Here is a 16,104-nt window from a genome sequence, read left to right on the forward strand (position 1 = left end):
ATAACCATTATGGCAGTGCCTGGCAAATGCCTACACAAAAACCCAAACTGTTGACATTACCAATGCGTATTTATCCCAGCTGCTGCCTTCCTGTCTAAGAGCCATCAGGAGGTCCATGCTCTTCATGCAGGCCTCTTGAACAGGAAATATTTTATTTTTCACACAGCCTTTGTTTCCAGTGGGTTTCTGCTGATGGGCAGCAGTTTAATTAATATCAGCGGCAAACATGTGTGGAAATGGCTCATACCTCAAACATTTTAGCTCAGTTTAAGTGCTAATGCCGATGGTTCGTTATGCATGCTTTACAAAATAAGATGGATGCTTTGTTAAATGGTGATTTACAAGTAGATGGGTATCATAAAGGGTCTTTTGGGTGGTGTCTACTTTTTAATTTTAGTAAGACCTTGAGGACAGTTTAATGCAATCTTAAGTTTTCTAATGTCATGTATAACATGATCGGTCATTCCTAGGTTTTAGGCTCCTATCATGTTGCATTCTGGTAGTCATAGTATAGCATTTATAATGTCAATAGCAATGCAAAATGAAATGCTTGAATTTGCAGAGAATTACTATGGAGCTGTTACGAGTGTAAATAAAGTAATGACCCTAGACGAAAAAAGTTGTCAGTGATTTCTCTGTATTTCTAACTTTGGTGGGCTTTAGAATGTTGATGTTGCTCAGATGACTTTGCATGTAGACGACTGTTGTGCGACAGAAGGGGGGGAAATTACCTCTTTCAGTCAAACTGTTCCATCCTATGGGAATATCTACACATATACGTGGATCCCCAATTTACATGCATATTGTAGAATTCAGGCAGGACGTCTCTAAGCATTTTTGATATTAACACCTATTGTTTCTCCTCTTGATACATGAAAAAATAATCCAATATTTTAGCTAACTTTTGTTTAAGGTTCAGTATGTGCACAGCGATAAAAAAATATCCCATAGAGAAAATGAACAGCCGGCACCCATGCACAAAAGTGTAGAAATATGTTGAATGGCCAAATCTTGTTTCATCGAATGTGATTGTAATTCTGCTCTGGATGGTTCGCCACGCTGTGTGGTGGAGCAGCGCAGCCAGCCTGGGCAGTGATTTGCATGAAAGATACAGACACAGCTCAGACACAGCTGTATCAAGTCATGCTCTGCTTGGCCCTGAGAACCCGACGTCCTCTGCACTCCATGTGCAGGGCGGAGTGAGTCACTGGCCAGGTCCATCGCAGGAGTGCGACCACACATCAATCCAAACAATGACTTAAGTTAACATACAAACCTGCCTAAACAGCAGTCCACGGTCAGACCCGTGCAAACAAATACATGCTTCTGTCACTGGAGATCAGCAGTCAGGTGTCCAAGGCCAGGCTCTGAGGCATCAGCGTGTGGAGCCATAAATCTGACACTGTAGGCGGTAGGAGGACTACATAGGAAGCAGTAGCCTACTGCCTAAATCCGTAGAGTTGGCAAGTAAGGTCCCTGGCGTTCCGGGACCAGTATCTAAAATACCCAAGGGTCTCATCAGACCTTTCAACTCAAGCTTTTGGCAGCTGTCGCCCGCTCTGGAATCCGCTCAATCACCTGCTAAGCCAGTGCTTTAAGAGGGGTAAGAAATTAAGGGGTGGCGGCAGGTCAGCATTTGCGGGCGTGGCATGCCTGATAGACGTGGTCTAAGACTTGCTGGACATGGCCTAAAGAAGAACATGTAAAAATGCACAGGGGTTGTCTGGCCTAAATCACTAAGTGCATATCACAACACAGTCTACGTGGTACAACCAAAACGTGTGATCCTGTGCAAATCCTTTAATTGCACTGTGTCTTATCTGCAGCTCTCTAGGTGATTCTGATTCACTTCATAGCTTATGTTAATATATCATGCTATTATCCAAATAAACTACTGACTATAGACCTGCAGAATATATGATAATAGTGCAATTTAGGTATGTTGCACCACAAAGTTATTTGTCACTTGGCTGCCTCCAAGTATCAAAGACTGATGATGATGCTGCTTGAAACGTCCTTGTCTGTGAAGTCACTTCTGTTGGTGCAATCCATACGCAAAATAGGAGGTTTGCATGTATTTTGCCCCCAGAGCTCCTGGACAGAGCTCTAATAGATGGGTTTCTTGCATCAGTGATGGTCCGGCAGGTTAATTATTTTTTTTATGTTGCCGAAAAAGTAGATTGGGGTGGGGTTGGGCAGTTTAGGGGCGTGAATAAGAGTGTAAGAAATTGCGCACACTGCATTTGGGGGGGAAAGTAGCAGGACCTTGTTCATGGCTCCTCCCTCCCCCTCCTGCAATGCCGGATACTCCCCTATTTACACGAACACCCACATTTTCTTTTTTTATGTACTTTCTCTTTCCCGCAGCGTGATGGAAAGAGAAACTACTGGCAGATAACAAAGAAACTAACTGATAAATGTGCAAAGAATAGGATTTTTTAGTAATGTACCTGGTCGTGCTTTATCTCGTCCGACATTGCAAGCCCAGGACATAATGGCACCCCCTTTTATCAGGGCTGGCTGCCTGGGCTTGGTGCTGCAACTTCCTCTCATGACCCCTCGTGAGGCTTACAGACCTCTAGAGGGGTCACCAGAGGAAGTTGCAGTAAGTGGCGCTTACTCCTGCTGCGATGCTGTTGGCTGCCACTGCTATGACAGAGAGTAGTGCCAGCCTCAGCGTCACGCCAACTGCAACTTCCTCTCGCGGTTCATGAGAGGAAGTTCCAGTTTGCACGATGCTGTGGCTGGCACTGCTGTCGGTCCAGCGTTTCGCATCATGGCGGTGCCGCAGCGGGCAGCTGTGTGGGAAAAAGTCCCACAGCAGAGTTGTTGGACCGGGGCCACAGTAGGGCCCTGGCTGAGCTGCACTTTTTGGAGACTGCCGGGGCTCAGCCCCTGCTTGGCAAGGCCCACTTAAAGCCCTAGCTAAGCCCCTAAACAGCCCATATTATTCAATGGGCTCGCACACGCCAACATGCTATGTTCTGTTTTCACCCACAATGGGCACAGAAAAAGGTTGTGAGCTATGGTCTCATCATACATCCGCATGTTCTAGAATGCAATGCACGGACCCTCCCGGCGTGGCTTTCTGCTCTGTGACTAGGAGGCACTGGGAGAAAATTAGAAACGCTGCGTGCAGCCTTCGTCTCTGCGCAACACATAGGGCAACATGCCCCAACATTTAGTCACACTCAGAAAATCAGGATTCCTGTTCCTGTGATTCACAACCCCTAGAAGACTATGGGCCTCATCACGAGTCTGGCGGTAACCCTTAAATGCGACAGTAGCGCTATTACCGCTGCATTTAAGGGTCCACCAGATCATGGCCCTGGTGGATTTCTCCCCAGCTCTACCGCTGCATTTAAGGGTTACCGTCAGACTCGTGATGAGTCTCTACTTGGCACAATCCAGCGAACCATGGCATACAATCATAGAGTGGGGGATTCATGAGTAGGGCAGAGCCATTGCTAAGCCAGGGGCCCTCGGCAGTGGCGTATCAACACTTATAAAGCGCAAACATACACCTTAAGTAGTCAAGACAGCAATGAACAAGAGAAAAAATAGATGCCAGTAGTGCTCACATTGCACCCCCCTCCCACCTAGGTAACCCCACGTTAACGTGGGAACAAAAAGTTCTTCAGTTTATGTTTAAAATCACGATGGTCTGCAATTCCCCAGAGTGTCGCGGGTAGAGAGTTCCAGAGTTGCGTTGCCTGGACAGAGAATGCCCCCCTCCGTCCCCATCTTTCTAAGCTAGATTTGGGGGTAGTGAGAAGACTGGGCGAGGCAGAATGAAGAACTCTTGGGGTTAAGTAAGAATGGAGCTTACAGCCCATGAAACCTAGTGTCGCATTATAAAATGCTCTATGGCTAATACAGAGTGCTTTAAATTGCATGCGTTTCTCCACTCGGAGCCAATGTAATGCACGCAGTGCCCGGGATATGTGATCATTGCGACCCAAATTGAGCAAAACTCTTGCGGCAGCGTTTTGCACCCTCTGGAGTCTACAGATCGATGCTTTGGGTAAACCTAAATAAATTGCATTGCAGAAGTCCAAGCTACTAGATCACCAATTGGACCTTATGTGGAAACGCACAAAAATCCAGAAACCCTTTTAAAGAGCAAAGGTGAAAGAGGCAGGAACTAGACACTGGATATTTGACCCACAAGAGACAGCGACATATCCAGCCAAATCACTAAATTCCTAGCATTCGGCACCAGTCACAGACAGCTGCCTCAAGAGGAGGGAACAGACCTCTGATTAGCCCTAACAGGCGAACCTACCAGCATTTCAATTTTGTATACATCAAATTAAAAGACGTTTTTGATGGATCCATCAACTCATCTGTTCCAGGAATTTCTTAACCTTATCCCCTTCTAAACCCGCGGCCTCTCTCACATGGAAGATCAGTTGTGTGTCATCAGCGTATATGTAAAATCTGACACCAAAAGAACTGATAAGGTCCCCTAAAGGTCTCATGTACAGATTAAATAGTAATTGTTTCAGTGAGGAGCCCTGGGGAACACCACAGGTCACAGGCCTTACGGCTGATTCAAAAGGCAGCAAACCACTGACTGAGTTCTGTCTGCTAGAAAGCAAGAAAACCAACCCAGAGCTTTATCTACAATCTCATAATCCCTGCAGCAAAAGAGGAGAATGGAATGGTCGTCTGTTTCAAAGGTCGCAGAGAGTTCCAACAAAATAAGGACCCCTGAGCTGTCAGGGTCGACCAGCCATTTCAAGTCATCCAATGCTGCGACCACAACTGTTTCCATCGTACACCCAGGTTGAAAACTGGTAAAGCTGGCGTGTAACACATCCAATCATTTCTGGGCTTCCATATTTATTTATTTATTTATTTATTTGTGTATTTATTTATTTATTTATTTGCTATTTTATAACACGCCACATGCCCAAGGGCCTGCAGTTGTACTGCTACTACTCCTTCCATCAATTTGTTTACAAAAACAACCAGGGAAATCGGTCAGTAGTTGGAGTATTGTGTAGGATCCAGAGGTTTTTTTTTTCAACAGTGGAATCACTCCTGCCCTATAAGCTGTAAAGGAACTAGGCCCATGTCCAAGGAGCTGTGTTTCAGCCAACAGAGATCTTGGCCGAACAGACATTCTTTAAGATTTTAGCCAGGCACGGGTCGTTGACTGAGCCAGGTGGATAACGATTCTCCATTATCTTAAGCATGTAAGCTACAGTGACAGGGTCAAAGGAAGAGACCATTTTAACAGCGGTAACTTTGCCTGTCGAGATTCCAACAAGCAAGCATAAGATGCCTCAGAATCAACCCTGTTCAAGTCCATCATGCAAATGGAACAAAAACTCAGTTTAGCCCTAATAATCATTATATATATATATATATATATATATATATATATATATATATATATATATATATATATATATATATATATATATATATATATATATATACTAGCTGTTTCCAGCCATGCGTTGTTGTTGCTCAGTCTGGTTAAATTGAAAAGAAAGAAAAGAGAAAGCACACATTTCTAATATGTTTATTTTCACAATGCTTGTGGGTAGTTTTTAATGGCTCTGGCGGTTCTCCAAGTTGAGGCAGTTTTCATTTTCCCAGCGGCGTAACAGATTCCTTTCATTTTTCCATTACATTTCAGAGCCTTGCAATAAGGACACACTTCAGTCATGGTGCCGATGAGAACATGCCGGCTGAAACTATAATCATCAGCTGGGTTGTAGTGGAATGCAAGGCGATTGTAATCGTGTGATTGTTGAGCACGGAGTCGTGTTTGACGCTGATCTGCTGTTTCTCGTTGACGTCTTTCAGCCACTCTCAGCCTGTCGCGTTTATTCTGTTGAGAACGAAGCAGATCTGAAGCTGCAGAACGCGATCGCAGTGCTCGCAACCGTGCTTCCTGAAGTCTGGCTGCACGTGCTTCCTCGGCAGGTATTTGAGCCATTCTAAATCGGGAAAATTGAAATGTAATCGTAAAATATTTAGTATAGCGTGTGTTGCTTTTACGTCCAACAGATAGGGCTGTTTAGCAGTAAAATGTTTAGTATAGCGTGTGTTGCTTTTACGTCCAAAGATGGCGCTGTTTTTCAGAAAAAGCATGAGTTTACCTGTCACAGGTGTGACATCTATGTACAGTAGGTATATAAAAACACACGCCTATTCAAATGCAACGTTGTGTCAAAATTTCAAAGCAATCAGTGAAGAACTTTCGGAGATTTGAGATTTTGAACAAACAAATATTTACATTTCTATTTATATAGATATATATATATAATTTGCTCAGGAAATGGTAAATGGTAAGAGAGAACTGCCAAATTAAGAGCATATAAATATCCATGAATACTACCAAGGTTGCAAAACAAAGGCTTGTATGATGTATGTGAAGATTATGCCGCACAATTGAATGCCGGCAAAGAGTAGTAGTTGATATTCTGACATATGGTTGTGATCTCGGATTAATGGTACATCAACAATCAGCACTATGCACTTTATAGTAATTGTAGGTGACAGAGAAAACAATGCTGTCATCGACTGTTTACATGTAAAGGCACATAGATCATTGTATCTATGAAGCCCTATATACTTTTGTACAACTGTGGAGTCTGAATGAAATTTTTGCTGTAATGCGCATTAAGCACCTTAGACAGTCATAGAGGCTAAATGGAAATCATATGCTGCTATTGATTTGGCAAAGTAAAACTGCCTAAACATAGGAATAATTACTGCTATGCACGATATGTATAGCGTTTCTGTTTGACTACATCATTTGCTGCTATGAGCACTATGCACTTTAAATAGCTGCCACAATGCGAATGCACGCAACAAATTGTTAGCGATTTTGCACATTGGAATTGATCAGACATAGGAATTATTGCTGCTATGAGCAAGATGCACTTTAGACAGTGGTTAAATTGTAAATGCTGTAACATTGTGTAGAATGTTTCCATTTGACTACAATATTTGCTGCTATAAGCACTGTGCACTTTAAACAGCTGCTTTAATTTGAATAGACGCAACATAGTGCCAGCGATTTTGCACTTTGGCACTGACCAGATTTAGGCACTACTGCTGCTATGAGCACGATGCATTGCAAACAGTTAGTATTTTGCAAATGCTATAACAGTCTAAAGAGATGGACATTATTTTTATGTTTGATATCTCACAAGAGCAACAGCTTGTACAATTTTATGGTTAGACTGCGAATGGAGCTGTTACTAAGATTACACAATCGGACTGCCACAGCAATGACATAATTGTAGGCTAAATTATAATGCACCTCCTATAAGAAATGACGTGCATTATACCAAACTAGGATTGTTGAAATGGGAATTATGCGAGGGCAAGCACTATGCACTTTATGGTTTTAATGTACATAACTCTAACAGCTAATGCCATCACGATAAGAATGTCAGTATGATTATGTTATATATTTTAGGCAAATAGGACTACACTTGTACTAGATCAACATGGCTGCCACAAAAACTACAAGAAAGTGGATATGTTATTAGTCCTTTTCTATACTTACCTTTGTCCTTGAACCTAGGATTTCCTATTTAAAATATGCACGGGTGTGAGGGTTAAGTGGTGCGAGGAAGCCGCGAAACACGTCAGCGCCAGGAACTTGTTGCCATGGAATGGGAGCATCGTATTAATCCAATGATTTTACTTGCATCGCTTATGCTGTGATTCGAACGTTCGGAAAGAACATCCAATAAAGAAAGTGTGTTTTTGTAAGAAAAACGGATCCTGATGTCTTGATTGCCAACTATGGAGAGTGCTGCTCACCCGACTGACCTGTGATCAGTTTCAAGAGAATATATATATATACATATATATATGTATATATATGTATATATATATATATATATATATATATATATATATTATATATTACACAGCCACATTACACAGCCACGGTAGTGGCTGTGTAGTTATGGTTAAATTGCTGTTTCCATTGGAAGAGCATTTTTTGGGCGGCCTACAACTCTGCTCCCCCTGGACAAATCGTCAGCAAACTTTGCAAAAAAGGTATATGGGCCACTCCGAATTTCTTTGCAAAGTTTGGTGATGGTTGGTCCAGGGGGGCAAAAGTTATAGGGGGGTCCCAAAACGTCTTTTTTTCTCATAGATTGAATGGGGGAAAAACTTTGCGCACGCCTACAAGTCAAACCGCTGGACGGATTTTCACCAAATTTGTGGCAGGGGCAGGGGCTTGGTCCCGAAAGCATGATTTTGTAAATTTGGTGACAATACGTCCAGTAGTTTCCTTTAAAACGACCAAAAAATATGTCTAAAAAAATTAGTGATATCTATGTCCGCTCCGCAGTCACACTTCCCTGTTCGCTCCGCAGACAAGATACCGATTGGCTAGGGGGTGGCGTCATGACCGCGGACATGCAACATCTTTGCCGATTGGCTGCAGTGAGCCGTGATGTCCGTTAGAATGTGTGGATGAGCCCGACATCTTGGATCCGATGACAAGGCGGTCGCAACCAGAGGCGAAATGCTGTTTCGGAAACTGTTTTGGTCTGCTACACTGTTTGATGAGGTCCAGAGAGTAAGAGATGGGTGAAATACTGTACTTGTTTAGGTGGCAGGTGTTAATGATGTATTCGCCATTCCCGCCTTGTCCGGGATGTTTGTAAGTACTGAAAATGAGGGGTCTCATAAGGATAGTATTTCAGTCCGTGCTGTGCAGGCAACTTCAAACTGTTCTAAGGACACGCGTGGTGTTAGCGAACACTACAATTGAGTACATGCTGTAGTTTTTATTTTTGTTTGTATGGGTGTGCTACTAATTTATATGCCGCCATGGGTGTGATATGCTGCAGTGGTTGTGCCAGGGCCTAGAGTCTTGGGTGCATGGCCGTAGGCACTGGAGTTATAAGCCACTGTATACCCATACATTTAAATATCTATGGCCATACCCCCAAAAGTCTAGGCCATGCCTACAACCACTGCAGCATATTACGTAGGCACGGTAGTGGCTGTGTACTTATGGTGAAGTTTCTGTTTCCATAGGAAGAGTACTTTTTGGGTGCCTTATAACTCTGCTTCCCCATGGACGAATGCTCACCAAACTTTGTAAGAAACATTTATGGGCCACTCTGAATTTCTTTGGAAAGTTTGGTGATGTTTGGTCCAGGGGGCGAAAACTTATAGGGGGATGTCCAAAACATCTCTTTTGCCCATAGACTGAATGGGGGAAAAACTTTGTGTCTGTTGACATACGGCGCTTTCACTGATTGGTTGCGGAACAGCGTGAAGTACGTCATCTTTCTTCGCTGCCCCGCCACTTTGCAAAAAAAGTATGTGGTGCACTCTGATTTTCTTTGGAAAATTCTATGGGCTTACACCCGAAACGCTAAGGTCTGGCCACAACCACTGTAGCATATCACAGCTATAGATACACCCGTAGTATTAAACATCAATCAGGTGGTTATGGGGAGGTCCTAGAGTGTTGGGTGCATGGCCAAAGGTCATGCACCCAAGACCACATTTATACGTAGTAAAGTTACAAGCCACAATGGGAGCGATATGCTGTGGTGGTTCTGGCCAGGACGTAGAGCCTTGGGTGCATGGCCGAAGGCAATGCACCCAAGAACAAAGTTATAAGCCCTGCAGTTATAAGGAAACATGAATATTTTATAGTGCAGTGCTTGTTGGCAGGATGTAGAGTATTGGGTGCATGGCTGCAGGCCGTAGGCCGTACACCATACTCCCAAAACTCTAGGCCCTGGCCAGAACCACCACATCATATGACATCATATGCATACACCCGTAGAATTGCTTAGCGGTCAGATGGTTCTGGGGAGGGTGTACAGTCTTGGGTGAATGGCCGAAGTCCATTCACCCAAGAACGACCTTATAAGCAGTGGAGTTATAAGCCACTGTACACCCATACATTCGAATATCTCTGGACATACATCCAAACCTCTAGGCCCTGCCCACAACCACTGCAGCATATTAGACAGCCACGTTAGTGGCTGTGTTGTTATGGTGTAGTTGCTGTTTCCATAGGAAGAGCACTTTTTGGGTGCCTTATAACTCTGCTCCCCCTGGACGAATCCTCACCAAACTTTGAAAAAAAAAGTATATCAGCCACTCTGAATTTCTTTGGAAAGTTTGATGATGTTTAGTCCTGGGGGGGAAATGTTATAAGCAGGAGGTTCCCAAAACATCTCTTTTCCCCTTTGACTGAATGGGGGCAAAAGTTTGTGTCCACAGACATGTGGCGCTTTCCTTGTTTGGTTGTGGAACAGCGTGAAGTATGTCAGCTTTCTTCGGTGCCCCCGTCATCTTTTGTTCATGTTTTGGTGTACGCGGAGATCGCCAGTAACACATACAAAACACGACAGCATTGCACTTGTCACACTTATGAAACACGTTTTCAGAAGGTGACCTTTAAGGAGGCTGGGATGGGATGTGGCAGCCCAAACTGAAAAGTGGAGTTTTCTTGTCACCAAAGCCATACAGTTAAATGGAAGTTGGTGCTCACTCTAACACTACCAATTAGTGCATCTGGGTTACAATGTTTTTGGAACAAAAACAAAGAGGCTACACATGTGATATCATCAGTGATGTCATCAGTGACATTTGTGATGCCATCTTTCATGTCCTGGGTGTTAGTGTTAGCAGTGCAAAGTGGGTAGGGCAGGCATGGTTGCTTAGCTTACCATAACTGTCAAGGAGTTCCCCCCTTCTCACCTGAGTTCGATCTTTGCTGGATTCCTTGATCGATGCCTTCTTGCGGACTGATCGAGTCTTGCATAAGGCTGCACAAGTCTCTTCCGACTCCAGCCTGCGTTCAAAGTTCCGGGATGCAAGGATCCAGGAGTCCAGGAAATTAACAGAGTGCGCTACTAGCGCACGAGTCCAGGAATCAAGAAAGGAAGGAAAGGAACTAGGAATGGGGTAGACTGGAGGAAGCAAGGGAAACAATACCGTGAGCTACGGAGCATACGTCTGGTGGCTACTTCGCAATAGCATTGAGATGCGCAGAGCCGTGGGATTCGTGGTCTATAAATAGAACACGCTAAGTCCAAGGTGTAGACCAAGGAAGGTGTTTCACGGTGGACGGCCATGTTGGAAGTACAAGGGAGTGTAAGCCCCGTTGAGACAAGGACCAGGAAGTCCAAGAGGGGCGTGTTCTGTAGTTCATGACAGCCTCCTCCGAAGACCCATTCCTCCAGGTTTGATCGGGTGTATAAGGTGAAATCTATACATAAGTAGTCGAGGGGCCTTGAGATTAAAAAGTGGTTCCCAGGTTCTTTCACTAGGAGGATATCCTTTCCATTCAACCAGGTATTGAAGCTGACCCCGTTTATACCTGGAGTCACATATTCGGGATACTTCATATTCCAATTGGTTGTCGACCAGCAGAGGAGGAGGTTGGCAGGGTTTCCGGGAGGATTCAGTGTAGGGTTTTAATAAGGATGTGTGAAATACTGGGTGAATATTCTTCCAGGAGTCTGGTAGTCTGATCCGGTATGAAACTGGATTGATAATTTCCTTGATGGGAAATGGACCATAGTACCGAGGGGCCAACTTGTTTGGCTGTAGATGTTGGGGCAGTAATTTTGAGGACAACCAGACTTGATCACCGATTGCATAAGAAGGACCTGGTCTTCTTTTGAAATCCGCATACCTCTTAGTCTGTGTTCTGGCCCTCTCTAAGTTTTCTTTGGCCTCCTGGTGTACGTTGATGAGGGTTTCTATCCAGGAGTCGACAGTAGGTACTGGTGTAGGATGAGGGAGAACAGAGGGTAGAACCGATGGATGGAAACCTTGGCTACAATAAAAGGGGCTGGTCTTAAGTGCTGAATGATCGGAATTGTTGTAGGCAAATTCAGCCACGGGTATCAGGAGTGACCAGTCATCCTGAACCTTGGTGGCGAAACATTGAAGATACTGCTCCAGGGTCTGATTAGCACGTTCTGTGGCCCCATTGGTTTGGGGATGATAACCAGACGAGAGGGCGCGTTGGATTCCCAAAATGCGACAGAGATGTTTCCAGAATTGAGAGACGTATTGAGGTCCTCGATCAGATATGATCTTGGAAGGAAGTCCATGTAAACTGAATATGTGTTCCAGGAAGATTCCAGCAAGCTCGGACGAGGATGGCAGCTTACACAGGGTTGTAAAAGTCTATGGTAACCATGATGGTCGTGTATCCTCGAGAAGGTGGTAATTCCACAATGAAGTCTGTAGCAATGAATTCCCATGGCCTTGTTGGCAGTGTAGGTTGCAGTAGAAGACCCACCGATCTCTTGTTATCATGTTTATTTTGACTGCAGACAGTACAAGCTTTTATGTACTGCTGTACGTTGGTCTTCATTCCAGACCACCAAACTGTTTTTATATAAGACGGAGGGTGTTGGTTATGCCACGATGTCCGGAGTGAAGGGTATCATGACAGAGGTTTATTATTCTTTGTTGTAATTTCTGTGTAGGAATGACCAGTGCATTGTCCTTGAATAAATATCCTTCCCTAACTCTTAGGTTCCATGGATTTTTCCTTGAAATATCCTTTCAGAGGTCAGAGGATTGGGTTTGCACTTCAATTTCTTCCAGGAGGTTGACTGTTTGAGCTACAAAGATCATGTGGGGAAACATCTTAGGACAGGCCTTGTCTTCAGTAGTTACATAGTCAGGACGTCGAGATAAGGCGTCAGCAATCATGTTTTGTGATCTGGGAACATGAGTGATTTGGTATTGGTTCTGGGCAAAGAAGTAGGCCCAACGCGCCTGACGACTGTTCCTGCACTCCAACGACTGTAGAATTTGAAGATTCCGATGGTCTGTGCGGACCAGAACTGGATATCTAGCACCCAGAAGTAGATGTCGCCATTCAGTGAAGGCTTGGCAGTTGGCTGACAGATCCTTTTCCAGGACGGAATAGTGTGTCTCACTGGGAGTCAGGGTTCGTAAGAGGTAAGCAATGGGGTGTTCCAGTTTATCCTCAAGTTCCTGCTTTAAGACCGCTCCTATGGCATAGTTAGAGGCATCCGTTTCCACTAGGAATGGCCGATTTATGTCGGGTTGGGCCAAGATGGGGGCTTCCGTGAACTCTGTCTTTAAACATTGGAATGCCTTATCTTGCGGTGTGAACCAGACAAAGGGGGTGTCTTTCTTCAAGAGGGAAACGATCGGCTAAACAATCTCGGAAAAGGTAGAAATGAACTTCCGGTAGTTGCAAGACACTTTAATGAAAATAAACACAACATCGCACAGATCAAGTTTCAAGTTTTCGAAATTATTGAAGCACAAGGTTCCTATACGGACATCAAGAGAAGAAGGCAACAGAAAGAAGCCTACTGGATAGACCGATTGGAGGCTATATCCATAAGGGTACTAAATGAAGAATTGGACCATAACTGTTTTTTATAATAACAATGAGATATAATGTGACTCTAATTGGTCTTTACAAGAATGTGCATAAACAGTATTTATTGATACATTTTTTTGCAAAATAATCAGTAATTTTGTATTCTAAATGCCCATATATCGTCACTGACCCATTATCTTACAGCCAACACAAATATGTAGTCATTAGACAAGAGTACATAGACACAGCATCACTATGTTTACAACTCTGTAAGCAGTCGACAAAAACGAGGGAACAAAGTTGCCCCCACCAAAATGGCCAATGCACGTAGCTATGTGCGGCCATGTTGGTACCTAGCGTTGATATAGCAAACGCTCAGGACCTTAGCAAACATTTGCAGCCGGCGCGCGAGAAGGAACGATTGTACGCTTGTAACAAGGTAAACGACCGCAACAGTACTGCGGTCAAGGATCGCTTAGAAAACAATATGCTGATATTGTTTAAACTGATAGGGTTCAGTTATCACGATCCTACCTCCTATTGTAGAGTGAGCATTACGAGATAGTGCATCTCGTCACACAGAGAATTAATACGGCAAACAGGTCAGTAGTTCACATAGGGTCATATTGCCACAAACACAAGAATACTCCTCTAATAATAAAATGACACTACATGAAGGAAGAGAATATTAACAACAACAATGGGCACACTGCATGGGTTTATACCAGTAAGCATACTTGGATAATTTACACAACAATATAAAAGGATAACTTGGTTACTTTCACGTATATATCGAACGACAACATTGGCACTGAGCATGATAAATAAGATGGTTCACAGATGCTATAAGGAATGATAATTGAGAATTGCTGTAACAGAAATGCTATAACAAAATATATTCATGAGATACTTTTTTGCTTATGTTTTCTCCTATCTGTTGATTGTGTGTTTGTAACTGTGAGTGCCCTGTACATATTATATGGATCAAATGTGTTTCATTAATGTCTTTATGCATAATTGATTTGAACATTCCAATATATAATGTATTCTTGGTATTTATGATTTAGTTGACATTTATAACCTGGCTCTGAAGAAGGATTTCATTCTGAAATGCATTAGCCACATAGGGTTGCATAATTGTTTGCCTCTGACACAGCATTAGCCTAATTGGTGAAGCTGCACTTCGAAAAAATTGGATAATTGAAATCCAAGAGATACTTGAGAAATAAAGGATCTTAACATAACCATACCTAGATGACAATTTTTTGATAATGTTTCACAAAACTGCTGAACGTGAAGTGGGTATTAAGGGTGTGCGGCCTACACAGAAGGCTTAAAAGTCTTGGTCTCTTTGCTTCAGAAGAGGAATAACATGTCAGAAAACACCCTATCCATAAAACGTTGAAAAACTGTGGGGGGGCATTCGCTAGTCCAAAGGGCATGACTAGATATTCATAGTGATCAAAGGGTGTTCTAAAGGCTGTTTTCCATTCGTCTCCTTCCCGGACCCGGATCAAATGATAGGCACAGCGGAGATCCAACTTTGTGAATATTACGGCGCCTCTCACAGCTTCCAGGATATCCGAGATCAAGCGCAGTGGGTACCGATCTTTGAGGGTGCATTGATTTAAGCCACGATAGTCGAGGCAAGGTCTGAGTTCCTTGGTGTCCTTCTTGGGAACAAAGAAAAACAAAGCACCCGCTGGAGATTTTGACGGTCTTATGGTGCCGTTTTCAAGGTTGGTATCCAGGTATTCTCAGAGGGCCTTTTTCTCTGGTTCGGAAAGGATGAACATTCTGCCGAAGGGAATCACTGCTGAAGGATCTGTATCTATGGCACAGTCTTCAGGTCTGTGAGGTGGTAAGGCCTGGACTATTGCAGTTGAAAATACATCAGCATATCCCTGATAGGCCTCTGGGACTTGTATGCTATTGGAAACCATGTGTGGTGTTTGCTGGTCTCTTAGTGGTTCTTTAGGGAGTGCCGAGGAGGGATCCAGGAATAGACAGTGGGACATACAAAACTCTGAGCCTAGGAATAGTGATCCTGCTGTCCAATTGATATACGGATTGTGCTTCTGTAACCAGGGCATACCCAATACCATGGGGTAATGAGGTGACTTAATGATGTCGAATGTAATCCGCTCTTGGTGAAGGTTTATGGAAAGCTGGATCACTTTTGTCTTCAGGCTTATGGGTCCTGAAGTGAGGGGTCTTCCGTCGATTGCTTCCACCGGCTGCATGGTGCTTCGTGTCTCGTATGGAATATAATGACTAACAACCCAGTCTTGATCAATGAAAATTCCCATAGCTCCGCAGTCTACCAAGGCCAGAATGGGATAGGTCTTATTCTTGGAGGGCGACAGGAAGGCCTGTAGTATCACCAAATTGTTTTGTCCAGGAGAGTTCAAGGATGGAATTGATGTGGGGCAAACATCTCTCTCCCGAACCACTGCTCCATCTAGGATCGGGAGCTGGCGTTTCCCGAACGCCGAGGAGGGTCTAGAGGACACTCCCTAACCAAGTGTTTGTCTGTGGCACAATACATGCACAACCCCGTATGAATCCTTCTCATTCTTTCTTGCAGGGATATAGGTCCACGGAAGGGATATAGGTCCACGGAAGGCTCCTATCTGCATGGGTTCTGGTTCAGAGATTGAGCCTGAGTTTGTGTCCGTCTTGGTGGTACTCTCAAAGGACAGCTTCGGAGGATTACCTCTGGATTTCTTCTTCTCTGCTTTCCTTTCCTGGATACGGAAATCTATTTG

At 43.8% G+C, this 16,104-nt stretch overlaps 1 long non-coding RNA gene across 1 annotated transcript in view; it reads right to left on the reverse strand.

Moving 5' to 3' along the window:
- Nucleotides 1-5,563: 5,563 nt before the first annotated feature.
- Nucleotides 5,564-16,104, reverse strand: part of LOC138568946 (uncharacterized) — a 35,958-nt gene continuing 25,417 nt past the window's right edge. Inside the window, exon 3 of the long non-coding RNA XR_011303017.1 lies at nucleotides 5,564-5,954. This is a non-coding gene — a long non-coding RNA (uncharacterized lncRNA). The remainder of the gene's footprint in view (nucleotides 5,955-16,104) is intronic.

Source organism: Ambystoma mexicanum, chromosome 2q (genome assembly GCF_040938575.1).
Source record: "Ambystoma mexicanum isolate Mex_15411 chromosome 2q, UKY_AmexF1_1, whole genome shotgun sequence".
In the NCBI taxonomy this organism is placed as follows: Eukaryota; Metazoa; Chordata; class Amphibia; order Caudata; family Ambystomatidae; genus Ambystoma; species Ambystoma mexicanum.